The sequence below is a fragment of the Helianthus annuus genome, chromosome 15 (genome assembly GCF_002127325.2).
Source record: "Helianthus annuus cultivar XRQ/B chromosome 15, HanXRQr2.0-SUNRISE, whole genome shotgun sequence".
In the NCBI taxonomy this organism is placed as follows: Eukaryota; Viridiplantae; Streptophyta; class Magnoliopsida; order Asterales; family Asteraceae; genus Helianthus; species Helianthus annuus.
Window position 1 is genome coordinate 133603848 of NC_035447.2, and position 14665 is coordinate 133618512.

At 43.8% G+C, this 14665-nt stretch overlaps 1 long non-coding RNA gene across 1 annotated transcript; it reads left to right on the forward strand.

Moving 5' to 3' along the window:
* Positions 1-12180: 12180 nt before the first annotated feature.
* LOC110910392 lies at positions 12181-14134 on the forward strand. Its single transcript, XR_002576095.2, has 3 exons — positions 12181-12505; positions 13199-13390; positions 13709-14134. It is a non-coding gene; the product is annotated as an uncharacterized LOC110910392 (long non-coding RNA).
* The last annotated feature ends 531 nt before the right edge of the window (positions 14135-14665 follow it).

A 14665-nucleotide genomic window follows, 5' to 3' on the forward strand; every position in this document is an offset into this window, starting at 1 on the left:
AGGTGGAAGAACTGCTCTCCGCAGGCATCCTGCGGGAAGTTAAATACCAGACTTGGTTATCCAACCCAGTCATGGTAGAGAAACCATCTGGGGGCTGGCGCATGTGCGTCGATTACAAAGACCTCAACAAAGCCTGTCCCAAGGATTGTTACACACTTCCAGAAATCGACGAAAAAGTCGATAACCTCGCAACTTTCAGATGGAAGTGTTTCCTCGATTGTTATAAAGGCTACCACCAAGTACAGATGGCAGTCGAGGATGAAGACAAAACGGCGTTCCGCACTCCCACCGGGAATTACTGTTATACAAAAATGCCGTTTGAGTTGCGCAACGCGGGCGCAACCTATCAAAAACTGATGAACGACACTTTCCGCGGACAAATAAGCAAAAGTGTCGAAATCTACATGGACGATCTAGTCGTCATGAGCATGGAGGAAGATACCATGCTCACTGATATTGAACGAACATTCCAAACTCTGCGAAGCATTAACATAAAGCTCAATCGAGGGAAATGCTCGTTTGGAATGGAAGAAGGCAAATTCCTTGGATTCATCGTAACCAAAGATGGATTCAAGGTAAACCAGGAAAAGGTTCAGGCGATCGAGCGCATGCCCTCGCCTTCAACGATGAAAGAAGTGCAACGGCTGGCCGGCAGGCTAGCCGCACTAAATAGATTCTTAGCCAACCATGCAGCTAAGTCATATCCTTTCATCAAGACCCTACGGAACTGTTTAAAGAAAGAACAATTCCAGTAGACCGCAGAGGCCGAAAATGCGTTCCGGGAAATGAAGGAGTGTTTGATACAACTCCCAACTCTAACCGCACCACGCAAGGATGAACCACTCATATTATACCTATCTGCCGCAGACAACGCGGTAGGTGCGGTACTGATAGTGGAGCGGGAGGGGGTTCAAACACCCATCTATTACATCAGCAAGATGCTCAACGACCCAGAGACAAGATATTCAATAATGGAGAAATTGGTATTAGCACTAGTACATGCATCAAGACGGTTGCGACGATACTTCGCAAACAATGTCATCACGGTGCTAACCAATTACAGGATCGGCCCGATCCTATCCAAACCTGACATTTCTTGGAGGTTAGCAAAATGGGCAATCGAGCTGGGCGCGCACACGCTGAACTATAAACCGCGCCCCGCGATTAAAGGCTAAGTCTTAGCTGATTTCGCCGCCGAGGTACCGGCCAATCGCATGCAAGAATGCGAAGCAGCACAAAATCCCACGCCAACACCAGCTTCCTCGGAGATTTGGGCACTTTTTACTGATGGTGCCTCCAATGAGGAAGGTGCAGGCGCAGGTCTGCGACTCGTCAGCCCTGATGGCCAAGAACTTACATATGCAATCCGCCTCGATTTCAAAAGCACAAATAACGAGGTAGAATATGAGGCTTTACTGGCAGGACTACGTTTAGCAGTCAAACTCGGCGTGCAACATTTGGAAGCACACGTCGACTCTTTGTTGGTTGCAGGGCAGATACACGGCGACTATGCCGCAAAGGGGGATATCATGATCCTCTACCTCGAGCAAGCCCTGCAACTAACATCAAAGTTCACTTCATTCAATATCCGACATATCAACAGAAGTGAAAACAAATCCGCAGATGCACTCTCAAAACTTGCATCCACCAGCTTCCAACACCTGGCAAAGGAGATACGCATCGAAATTCTGCAGAATCCTTCGGTACCCCTGCGCCAGGTCAATGTCATCCAATACGGCACAACATCTTGGATGACACCAATTATTGCATATTTGCAATCAGGTGTGACTCCCGAAAGCAAGTCAGAGGCACGCAAGCTACAATATAAAGCGTGCCATTATCAAATGGGAGACGGTATCTTATACCGTAAATCATACCTACGGCCTCCTACGATGCGTCAACCCCCAGGATGTCACATACCTTATCAGAGAAATACACGAGGGAATGTGTGGCATACACGCAGGACCACCCATGGTAGTGGCCAAGATCATGAATGCTGGGTATTACTGGCCCGGCATGCACCTGGATGCCGTCAAAGAGTTGCGCAAATGTATTAACTGTCAACGACATGCTCCAAAAACTTTGCGCCCTAAGAACAACTTGGTCCAGGTCACCACCGCATGGCCCTTTCAGAAATGGGCAATCGACGTGGTCGGACCCTTCCCAGACGCACCAGGTGCGGTCAAATTTATCATAGTAGCGGCTGATTACTTCACAAAATGGGTAGAGGCGAAACCGCTCGCCTCAACCACTGCTATGATAACAAGGAAATTCATTTGGGAACACATCATCTACCGTTTCGGTCTACCAATGTGCATCGTTACCGATAACGGCACCAACTTTGCTGCCGATGAATTTCAAAAATGGCTAGAAGAACTACACATTGAACACATATTCTCATCTGTGGTGCATCCGCAAGGGAATAGCTAGGTTGAGAGTATCAACAAAAGTCTACTCGAAGGTATCAAAGCAAGGTTGGGAACAGCCAGGCGTGGCTGGGTCGATGAACTCCCAAGCATCTTATGGGCTCACCGCACAAGCCCAAAAACGAGCAATGGGGAGACACCTTTCAGCTTAGTTTATGGCTCAGAAGCAGTGATCCCCGCGGAAGTAGGCATCCCCTCACCCAGAATGTTGTCTATTGAAAAAATAGACAACATTATGGAACGCAGGATTGACTTGGACCTCTTGGAAGAAAGGCGTGAAAACGCGGCCATCAACGAGGCCAAGTACAAATCCAAACTTGAAAAGTACTACAACTCACGCGTCCGCGTTTGTACTTTCAACCCGGAAGACTACGTCCTCCACGACAACGAAGCATCTAATGCTGAGCGCCCAGGAAAACTTGCCCCCAAGTGGGAAGGACCCTACCTCATCAATGAGGTCTTGGGCAAAGGCACGTATAAGTTACAAACGTTAGAAGGCGAACCTATCGCACGTACATGGAATGCACAACAGCTTAGACGCTGTTATATGTAAGCCATGTTTTTACATTTTAATGTAACCTATCGGGCCGCATGCCATTTGCAAATAAAAAAACGAGCAATTCAATGCAATATTGTTTGTTACTACTATTACAAATGCGTGTTCCACTTTGCGGTATCCGCAAAAACAGATTGGCAAAATCTTCATTCGCGATACCCACACAAAGTGCTAACCACACACAAATATTGTAATAGGCCAGCAAAAGGCAGAATATTAAGTGTCTATCCGGCTGGATAGACAAGTTTTTACAAAACTTACACAATTCCTAAAACCTAACAAGGCGCACAAGGGAATTGACGCATACTCATACGACAACGGTATGGAGTATACTCAACCCCATTCATAATGGGTAGAGTTCCGGACAAGTTTTTACAAAACTTACACAATTCCTAAACCTTAATAAGGCAAACAATGAAATTGACGCATACTCATACGACAACGGTATGGAGTATACTCAACCCCATTCACAATGGGTAGAGTCCCACATACACATGTTCAATCATGCAAGAAGTAAAAACACTTGTACAAATTGAACAACAAACTTTATATTCAAAAAATTCCGGCACCCACGTGGTGCATAATGGATTTACATAAAGTTTCCAACATATACAAGAGGAAAACAAAAAAGGGGCACACGGCCCAACCTAAGTCCTATTTTGTACCACTGGTACCCGCGCCATCTTGGCCGCCACCAGCGGGATTTTCCTCTTCTGCGTTGGCATATAGCATCCGCAACCGGTCTACATAATCCGCGGCCTCTAAACATTCGTCCAACTTCTCCACACAAGAGAGAGACGTGTCATAAAAGGAGGCAACAGCCGCATCAAGGAGCGCTTCGGTGTCCACATCACGGAACCCGGACCGTTGGTCAGTATAGCCGCCTTTAGATATGACGTTTATATGACCGATACAGCGGCTATAACCAGCTTTAAAACCGGCATCGCGGGCACGTTGCTTGACCAAGTCTAAACCAGTTGCGGTCTCAGGCGCATCCATGATAGCTTGAACAATCTGCAACAAAAGAACAGTAAGATTCACATGCTAATCCGAGTAAATACAAAGGCACGAGATACTTACATGTGCAATACCGTGACTCCGCATCCATTCACGGTCAGCCTCAAGCTGGTTAAACGAAGAGGTCAAGGCATCTCTAGCCTCGACAGCCGCATTTGCCCGCTCTTCCGCTACAGTCACGCGGGCCGTGAGGTCCGCAACCTTGACCTCCTGGGTCTAAACCTCGGCCTTTCAAAAGCAAGAAAATATTTACACGAAATCAGTAAACATTCTCAAAGGGCAGGAGGAAAAATAAAACAGGAGAAACAAATCATACCTGAAGGCTGCCAACAACCCGATCCAAACGGGTGCGCTCAGCACTCGCCTCTTGAAGAGCCTTCGAAGAGCGGCTTTCCATCTCTTTGGCCTCTTCAAGGGCCTTTGCAGCAAGAGCCCCCGCTTCTTTGGCCTCTTCAAGCGCCTTTACAGCCCGGGCCTCCGCCTGTTGGGCTTTAACCGCAATCACCTCGGCCGCAACCTTCTCTTTGCCCAAAGCAGCATTCGCTGCCTTGGCATTCGTCAGCTCCTGACGAACACGAAACAGTGTTTCATTCACCTTGGCCCAAGATTCTTTCCATGACTTACGCTTACTAGAAAGAGTTTCTCGCCAACTTGCGCGCTCCTCAGAAAGTAACTTGGCAAGAGTACGAACCTGTTTTAGCTCAGCAGTTGCAGCCCACTCTGCGGTCTGTTTCTGCTTCTCAAAAGCAGCTCTATCCCTTTCAAGCTGCTCCGCACCCGCACGAGCAACCTTCACCAACTCTTCCGCTTCGGCCCGCAACCGAGCAGCTTCCTCCTCCCTACGGCCTAACACCTTGTAGTCTTCCAGAATGGCGTTCGCCACTATGGAACTTCCCACTAACATGGTAGAAAGTTGATTGATGCGCAGCTCACGGGGTGCGGCACGGGCACGTTCAGCTTCAAATGGGGTGCCCAGACCACCCTGCAAAACAGTCCAGGGGGTCGATGATAACACGTACTCCGATCCGGGGTGTACGTACGGTAGTAATATTTCAACTCAGACTCTCCAGGCTGAATTGGAGGTCCTTCATAACCCGCACCCCCGGACGCGGAACCAGAAACCTTCTCAGCACTGGGAGACTTCTGCGATCCAGCCCCAGATTTTTGTGGTCCAACATCAGAAAACCTCAAGTCCAATCCTTCACCATCATTTGGACTGATTAGGTTGTTGGAGGAATCCATAGTATCAAAAATCTGGGACGCAGTCTTCTCCACCGTTTTCTCCACCTACACGGTGGGATCAGGAACCACCTTAACAGAAGGTGCCGTAGGCTCCTTTGGTACCCCCGCATCCACAGGTGTGGTATGCGAGGGAGACAAATGAGCATCAAAGAAAGAAAATCCTGCATCTTGGGGTTCTGCAATACAAACAAGGCAATAACTATTAATAAACAAATTGTGCTTACAAAACACTTGCAAAAGTTATACTTACCAGCAGCGACCGCAGACTTCTTTTGCGTCGGCGCAGCCCTTTTAGACTGCAGCTTCCGACGTTTCAATTCACCACCACCAACAGCTGTTTGCTCCGGTTCCCTCTTTTTACCGGCAACGGTGGAACCCGCAGCGGTCCCACTCACGGCCGCACCACTACCTGGAACATCCAAACCCTCAAGGGTGTCAGATACTACCACGTAATCGGTATATCTGCGGTAACAAGAACGATTGGTACCTGCGGCCTGTGACACCAAGGGAGGGGCGGCTGAGCCTTCAGTTTTCTCCTTACCGCGAACCCGCGCGGTTTTCTTCACTTGTTTCTTCTCCACGTGTTTCTTGGGGATACGCTTTTCAAACTTCCCCAGATCCCCAAGAATACCTGCATTGAAACAATCAAGCAAACAAGTTACAAAGGTGAACTTTGAAAACAAGAGCAACTTAGAAAATACCTGCGCCTTCTGGCATGGGTGCCTTCAGCACATCACGGGTGGGAACGCGGAAATTGCCAACAATATCCAGGTTGAAACCTTACCGTACCTCACACGGAATTAGCTTAACCTTGCCCTCAAAATCGGGCTCAAACATCCTCCACAGGCCAACCGCATTCACTGATAAAACACATACACATTACTAAAAGGGTAAAGAAGCAAGGAAAATAATCAAGAGTAACAGGCTTACCACCACTCTTTTCCCGCAGAACGGGCCTTGCCTTCCTATCCGGCCTGCTGAGCATCATCCGCAACACCCACAACTGGTTGTTGTCTAACTTCTTGAGTTCAATAGGCCGCAGCCTAGAGAACCAATCCACAGTCTTCGCGGTGGCAACAGGAATATCCTCATCGGTGACACCCACATTTACGTCCCGGAAAGTCATATGGGCATAGACCGCACAGGCTTTGACGTAAAAAAACTTCGTCTTCCACTTTGAGACACCCTTAGGAGGTGTCATCAACTTCAAACTCCCATGTCGTTGATTAAAAGAAAAAAATCCGGTGTTCACCGTTAACTGGTAAAACCGCCGGAAATTCTCAACCGTAACGTCCAACCCATGGGCACGAAAGGTGTACTCAAAGTTCCTAATCCGGAACATCCCAAACGGACTTAGTTGGGAAATATGGAGATGATAGTACTCTAACACCTCAGCAACGAAAACTGTCACCGGCAACCGAAGGTTTCCCTCGGTGAAAAAATCAGCCCACAGGGTGATATAGCCAGCCGGAGCATCGACACCAGTATCACCCTCTTGTGGATAAGTGGCTTTCCAATCATCGGCCATCTGAATAGTGGTCATCAGGGTTTTGAAACCACCCTTTGTCCACTTCAATAACGGTAGACCACCACCGACGGCACCACCATCATCATCTTCATCTTCTTCAGCCCCTGCCAGTGGCTGCTCGGGGTTCTCACCCTCCACATTGTGTACATTCGACGGTTCAGCCATCACAAATATGGACGTAGGGAAGAACGTGAGTAGAAAAACTCAAACTACCTCACCGGAATTTCAGAAAATCTTATTGGAGAAGACAGAGGAAACTTTTTCTCTCACCGAAATTTTTGAAATTTTGAACAAGTGAGGGGAAACCACGAACGGTTTCCCCTTATATACTGAACGCAATTAATGCAGCATGAAAACGGAATTATCACGTCCAAAAAGAGCGAGTTATACGACACCACGTGTCAAGCGACCTTTCCGCTGACAGTTACCACGCGCGCGTGGCCGCCCACGCGCCTGACAAAGGAGACGTTTACACTCCTGCTACAGTGCATTTAATGACCTCGGGCAATGCAAATGTCCTTTCATTTCAGCACATGCCAGAAAATCTCACCAACTTCCACCAACTCACACGTGCGCTCAGCCAGGTATACAACAAAAAGCGACAACATTATCCAAACACAAGCGGCATGCGGTTTCTCTGGTATACCGCACCATAACCCATATCGCATGTTGTTTTTTTACATACCCCATAAAATAGCCAAAAAATTATATCTTTCCATGGTTATGGGGGTATAAACATGTCCACACATACCCACGAGCACACGTGGAATATGCGGAGATGACACACACGAGCCCGTACAGGTGTGTCAGATACTCAGAACCAACGTTGTTCTTTGGACTGAACCGCATCTCAGAAACAGGTAACCAACATTGCCTTCATTCTCTTCAAGCTTCAAATCCCTCCTGTCCGGTTCACAACCACAGAGGGTGCATAAACAACTTCTTCAACAAGAAGAAGGAAGGGAATGTACGCGCACGCACATTAGCAACCCTGACTCCTGATCCTTCAAGAGCCACATCCGAGTAACACACCCGTTTCAAGCGAGTATGGGGTGGCAAAACCGCAGACACTCATGAGTCGCTGCGGACACACCCATAGCTCCGCAAATGGTTGCTACGGAAGAGCCACAACTAAGTCATCACATAGATGAACGAAGCTACTTCAAGGAAAACTCCTCAGTATTGGAGTGTGAAGGAAGGTGGCTAAGGAAGAGATGCGGACGAGATCCCCAATGATCATACGAGATCTCGTCGAACAACAAGCGACCGAACAGCGGTAACAAGTCTGCTTATGACTTTGTTACCCTACTTGTAAGACGGATAGAATAAACAATGGTGGGCATTACCATGCCTATGACCATGTTTATTTGACCATTATCCAGAATCACATTGTTCGACCAAACATGGCCAACAATGACGCAAGTACCCAACATTGTTCACACAACCGTGGCCAACAATGTCAAGCAACGAGGTAACCGCAGAGGACGTGCGGTTACTAGAGAGCTAATTGGAAGAACATGAACACCCCACTAAAGGGATCATCATTAGATGTCCAATTAGGGCAGAAGAACACTCTCTTCTTCATTCACCACCTCAAAGGTTGGTTCGAAGTTTGTGCACACCTTCAACCACCATCTCAGAGATTGGTTCGAAGTTTGTGCATACGCCCAGCAAGGTCTCAAGGTTGGTTCGACACACCAACAGGTGGCACCCAACCTGAGGCTGAGAATTTCGCATCAGACGAAACATTCTCACCGGTACGGAAGAGGCATCAAATGACCCTTCCAGACCTCCAGCTTGATTTACAAAGAGCAAAGACCATCCACATGGCCTAGGATCTTCTCCAGACTCCAAACTACCTTCTAAACACCATAGTCTAGTACTCCTCCCACATGCAACTTGCATATGGCAGCAACACTAGACTGGGGGGACTTGAAGGGGTATGGTCCCAGATCTCGCGTCAGCATCGACCGCGAGTGACCATTACCCTTATCAAAACCCCCACTAGCTAACAACCTACTTATGTCCGTGCGGGAACGCATCGACACAGTGGTTGAATCCAATCTGTCCAGTGATGGAGGAGGACTTACCTAGAATATGAGAACGGTATAGCGATGCGGTTGGCACCGCATCTGGTGTATGAAAACGGAAGTATTCACAGCGATGCGGCCCCGCACCACATCCAGTGAACACTTCTATCAATACAGAGAAGCTAGATAGCAGCAGTCACCACAGACGACGATGCGGCCTAGCACCGCATCTCGCGTATTTCTTGATCAAAGAGTAAGACGCGGGAACGTCTACGGTTACCGTAAACAGCGATGTGGCTTGCACCGCACCCTGTCTACTCATCAAGTGGGACTGACACCACAGAGTAAGTAGCACCAATGGCAGCCGCCTGTCAGGACTACATAAGCAACAGACTGACGTGGCGTCGCCTCCCCGGCCGACATGTCTGACACACCTGCAAGGGTGCAGCATGCCGTCAGTCTATCCATCCACATCCTTCTTCACTCCTCGGCTATAAATACCAACCCCAAACCAGGTTTGAGGTATCTCTTCACAACTCTCTCACTACTAATACTATCATACTTTGCTTCCCAAGCAGACTACTGATTCTCACGCCGGAGAGTGGTAACAAGGAGCACCCCCCACCTCATCCTCCTTGTTACGAGTCAATGTTTGTTTCCTTGTGCAGGAGATCGACCCACCGGTGATCCAGCCAGCGATCCTCGAGGGGAAGGGATTAACCCTTCTTGACGAGACCAGTGAGTTAACCCGCCCCGGTTAACCATTGTTTCATCACTTATGTGGTATACTATTTTAGGCAATCTGGCCAAGCAAGTCATGAAATTCGGTAAGAGTTTAAGCAACCAGATCGAGGACACGCTACTAGAATGGATAGACAAGTTCTTATCCTACGAAGAACTAAAACAATGGTTGAAACTCATCAAATCTGGTGACTATTAGCAGACACGGTTTTCCGACGAGGATACTGGAGTAGAGGAGGTTATGGGAGGATATATTAAGAACTGATCTGAAATGTTAGTTGCTTTTGTTTTTTTTAAAGTGGTTTTGTATTAGTTTTAAGTTTTTTTTTAAACAATGGTTGGGGATGAACCTCGACCCACTGAACATTCAGTTTGTTTGTTGTGTGTTTTTTTTCAATTGTTGATTCGAATGCGTTTTACAGGATGCTCTAATTGCTTGGCTGAAATTTGTAAGAGTTCTATTGAATTACTCATTCAAATTAAGCATTTGTCACATAAGTTTTTTCACGGTTTAAGTCCCCACCGCAACGCGCAGGGGTACTAACACTTGTTAACCTAAAAAAGTAACCGGAATATTAGATACTTTTTTTGAACGTTCAACAAAGCCCAGCCACCCGGGTACACCTATAAGCAAAAGGCCACCTACATCCATGACCGCATACCAATTTCAAGGGAAACACACCGCCCGAAAACCATTGTAGTAAAACCCATGGCTCGCGCATAACATTTTGTCACAAACAAGACTCAAACCGATGACCTGCCCTAGAGAAAGTCATCTGGATACCACTATAACTGCCACTTTGAAAATTAGTAACCCTCAAAAGAACTAATATCCATATTTAATAAAACAATAATAAAATCCTATAATCTTATATTAAAAGATAACTATTACATACTTTATTGATTAATTTTTTTTGAAGTTATGGGTCATGTTCGGGTTCGTTAATTGAACCCGGCACGAATTGTACTTTGGGTGGGGACACTGTTCTGGTTAGGGGTGTTTATGGGGTTTTATCTAGTTGAACGTCGTGTCAATTTCTGTGCCCGTGTGAGCCCTATTGTAATGAACGACCGTCTGGCCTTAGTGAGACTAAACTTTCAATGGGAAAGTGCGATTAGTCGATGTTGATAATTTGTCATTCAAAAAAAATATAGTGTCGTGTTGAGCTTTTCTATTTTTGTTTAGCTTTTCTTGTTTTCTAGTTCAAATCAGATCAAACCTTGCACCATCTACGTAAGGATAAAAAAATTATACCGTTTAGTATAAAATAAACTCTTTTTATTAGTATTAAGCCCCCTGCGTTGCAGCGGTTGTTGTAAAACCGTGTCAACTAGTACCATTGCTATAACACTGTCAGCGACCACCAACACCGGAAAAGCTCGTAAAAACAAATTAAATAGAAACGAAAAAATAACGCCGATCGAAAAGCAGACGTAAAATCTTTGAATCACGAACGCTCGTTGCTGAGAAATTAAACCGAAACGTAAAACATAGAAAAAAAATAACTAAGTCAATCCAGGAACCGCTCGTTGGTCGAACTTGTTAAACGGAGAAAAATAGATGTGTTGCCATGGGCCAGTCAAATGGGAAAAAATATACGAAAAAAATTATTGAACCCCACACGCACCTTACAGTGCATTAACTCACAAAATTTAGAACGAAACAAAAAAATTGGAAAAGGTGATAAGTATGGTGGACCAAAATTGAAAATAAAAAAGAGTTCAAATTAAATTGCAAAACATGAAAAACTTTAGGTTAAAAGTAAAAGAAAAAACAAAGGGTCTAAATTACAAAATTGAAGTTATTTATTAATGTTAGATAAAGATAAGGATAAAAATAAATGATATCTATATATTAGTTATTAATATTAATATTAAAAGAAATTGATTAAATAATTATAAATAAAATTTATAGGGATGAAAACGAGAATGTCATATGACATTATTTGAAGTTTTTTATTATAAGTTAGATTAGATACGTTTAATATAAAATAAACCCTTTTTATTATACATACAGTAAAATTATTTATACATAATTTCTATAACAAAGTAGTGTGTGTATATATACGAGAAAATAAATATTACTTTGTTCTTAAAACTTAAGAAAGAACTCTAATTATATTTTCTAAGTTAGTTACACATATCGAAATTAAAAATGTTTAAGACCATTCACATCCTAGCCATCAAAATCTGTGAGAAGAGGTTTTCATGTTATAAAAGGTATAAAAGGTGGTTGTAAGTGTAGAAGAGAGAAAATGTTAGTGTTATCTGTATATTTGAGGGGACGCTATTCACTCTCTATAATTTTTTAATGTATTTTAAAAGTGATTGTGAGTGGAAGTGTGAGAAAATATAATGATAAAAGTATAAAAAATATTATTTAATTGAAAGGATAGAGAAATGATAGTTATCTTTAGTGTAATTATAGGGTAAAAAATGATGGATAGGATATGAATGCTTAGGTGCTGTTTGTTTTTTGTTAAAAGAGCTTCAGGATCTCTTTTGTCTTCACCAAGCAGACCACGCGCAGACATAGACGTCTGCAGCTTGTTTGATTTTTAAAAGACAATTCATTAAAAAACCTCTTCAGTGGCTCTTCCTCGCACAGATCCTATCTTACCTCTTCACATATCTCTTCAACCTCTTCCAAACACAAAACTCTCAAAACCCTAGTTCCTTCTACATTCCACAGCCGACCTCCCTGCTCCTCCACCTCCAGCCGCCGTCACGCTGCCCTCCACCCCTCCAGCAGTCGTTCCACCTCTCCCCGCAGTTGTTCTCCACCGCCGAGCACCACCCCCTTCCACAGCCGCAGCCCCAGCCCCAGCCCCAACCCCCGTCGTTCTCCACCCCATCTGAACCTCTCCAGCAGTCGTGCTCCACCCCCTGGTCCAGCGCAGCCCTCGATCTCCACCCCCTCCACCGCCTCAAACCTTGTATCTCCACTCCTCCTCCAACATCTAAGGTAATTTCATTGTAATAGTTTGTGTAGTTTTATGACTGGTAATCGATAGTAATGGTAATTGGTGCTACTTATTTGACAGATAATCATGTCTTTATTCATGATTTTAGCTCTTGCCGTTAGTTTTTGTTATGTACCTACTTTAATAGTAATGGTAATTGGTGTTGCTTATTTAAACTATTTATGTTGTATAGAACTAGGGATGAGCATATGCCACCGAATACCGATCCCGTACCGATCCCGATCCCGATCCCGATCGGTATCCACTTTTTGGCGTTTTCGGTATCGGTACGGTACGGTATCGGTATTATACCGATACCGACCCTCAAAATACGGTATAATACCGATACCGTACCGTACCGATACCTAACCGACATGTTTCGGTATCGGTACCTAGTTTGGGTGAAATTCGGGATCGGTATTAGGCGGTATCGGTATCGGTTCGGTATCAGATACCGATATGCTCATCCCTATATAGAACTATAAGTTGATTGAATAACAACTTCCTTTACGATTTGTAAATGTTAGTTTGAAAATATTAGTTCCTCAAACACATTTTGTAACTGATGAACTCCTGTTTGTAAGTTCATTGAATGAATTGAGAGATTACTATTATATTTAAGAAATAGAACTGTTAGAAGAGCTCTGCAAATCAATTAAAATAGTTTGACTTTTGACTCTTTTGAATGTATGCAGCCTCTAAACCATTTTGTTTTCCAAATATTTGGATCACTATTATAAAAATATTTGGTTCGCTTCGAGACATTCACTGAGGAGGTCGATGGTTAAACTCGATGAGTTAGATAATGTTAGTTCGACGTGGATTGATTCTGATGTTCTTGTGTTTAATACGGTTCATTGGTGGAATCGCGCAAAGCTTTTTGAAATGTAAGTTATCTTATGTATTTTAGTGTGATTTCTTGTTGATTATTGATGAATTTGACCCTCTTATCTTTGACTTATGTTGTTTTTTTTTTGTTGCCTTTTATCGTTAAAATGGCAAATTTGATGAACTGATATGGTGTTTTCATAAAAAAAAAAAATCTACGTGTCACATACTTTTGTGTTTTTGTTATGGATTGACATGTTTTTGGGTTCGGGTTCATCTAAAATCTTCGGTTCAGGTCGGGTTGAACATGCCAACCTGCGAACGCGACCCGTTTAGCACCAATCTAATGCGCCTAAATCATAAAATGTTGTTTTCAGGCAAGGAAAACGATTATGAGGCAGAATACAGGGCTGTGAACGCTGAAGCTAAGATCAAGTTGCTAACGAAAACTAGTAACGAGCTCAAGTTCATCGGAGAAGGTGGTAATGCTTGAGAGAAAGCTTAGGGATGCTAAAACAAAGCTAAAAACTAACAAATCCCGGACAAACAGTTTTGAAAACCTCGAGTCGATGGTGGTGATGATGATTAGCGTGCCATATGTGGAAGAAACTGTGGCCGATGATTATTACGCAATCCCCAGATTTCTTTGAAAAAAATTAGCTTTAACTTTCAAGCTATATGTATATATGAATGTAATGATCATGATCTAAAACCTTCATTTTCTTGAAACTTAGGCAGATATTTCAAGATTAGCATAGCAGGCCACTTTCATCTTTTTTTTTTTCTAGCCTTTTTAAGCAAGAACATGTGATCCATTTATGTTTGTCATATCCAATTCAAATAAAGCACAATGTTGTATGAATCTGTTGATTTTATATAATTTTGGAATAATAGGGTTTGAGCGATGAATTCAATTATTTAAAAAAATGTTAGTCTTTTTATGAATATTATTTCAGTATTGTATAACTATTATTTATGTTTGAATGTTAAGAAACTCTTTTAAGTTAAATAAAATCAGTGTATTTATATTTCAGTTTATTTCAGCAGCTTGCAGAAGTTAAAAAACAAACAGTCTTCTTCTTGCAGACTGCAGAGGTTTGGTCCACCTCTTCAGCTGCAGATGTCTGCAGATGTGGTCCGCAGACTGCAGACGTTTTACCTCTAAAAAAACAAACAGCACCTTAATAAGCAAGAGTAAATTAAAATCATACAACCAGATTGCAGTTTAATGACAATGTAACTTTTACTGTATATAATCATCATATTATTGATTAATCAACTTATTAATTAGTGATAGTTATAAACAATTGCTACTCAACTTTTGTAGAGGCATA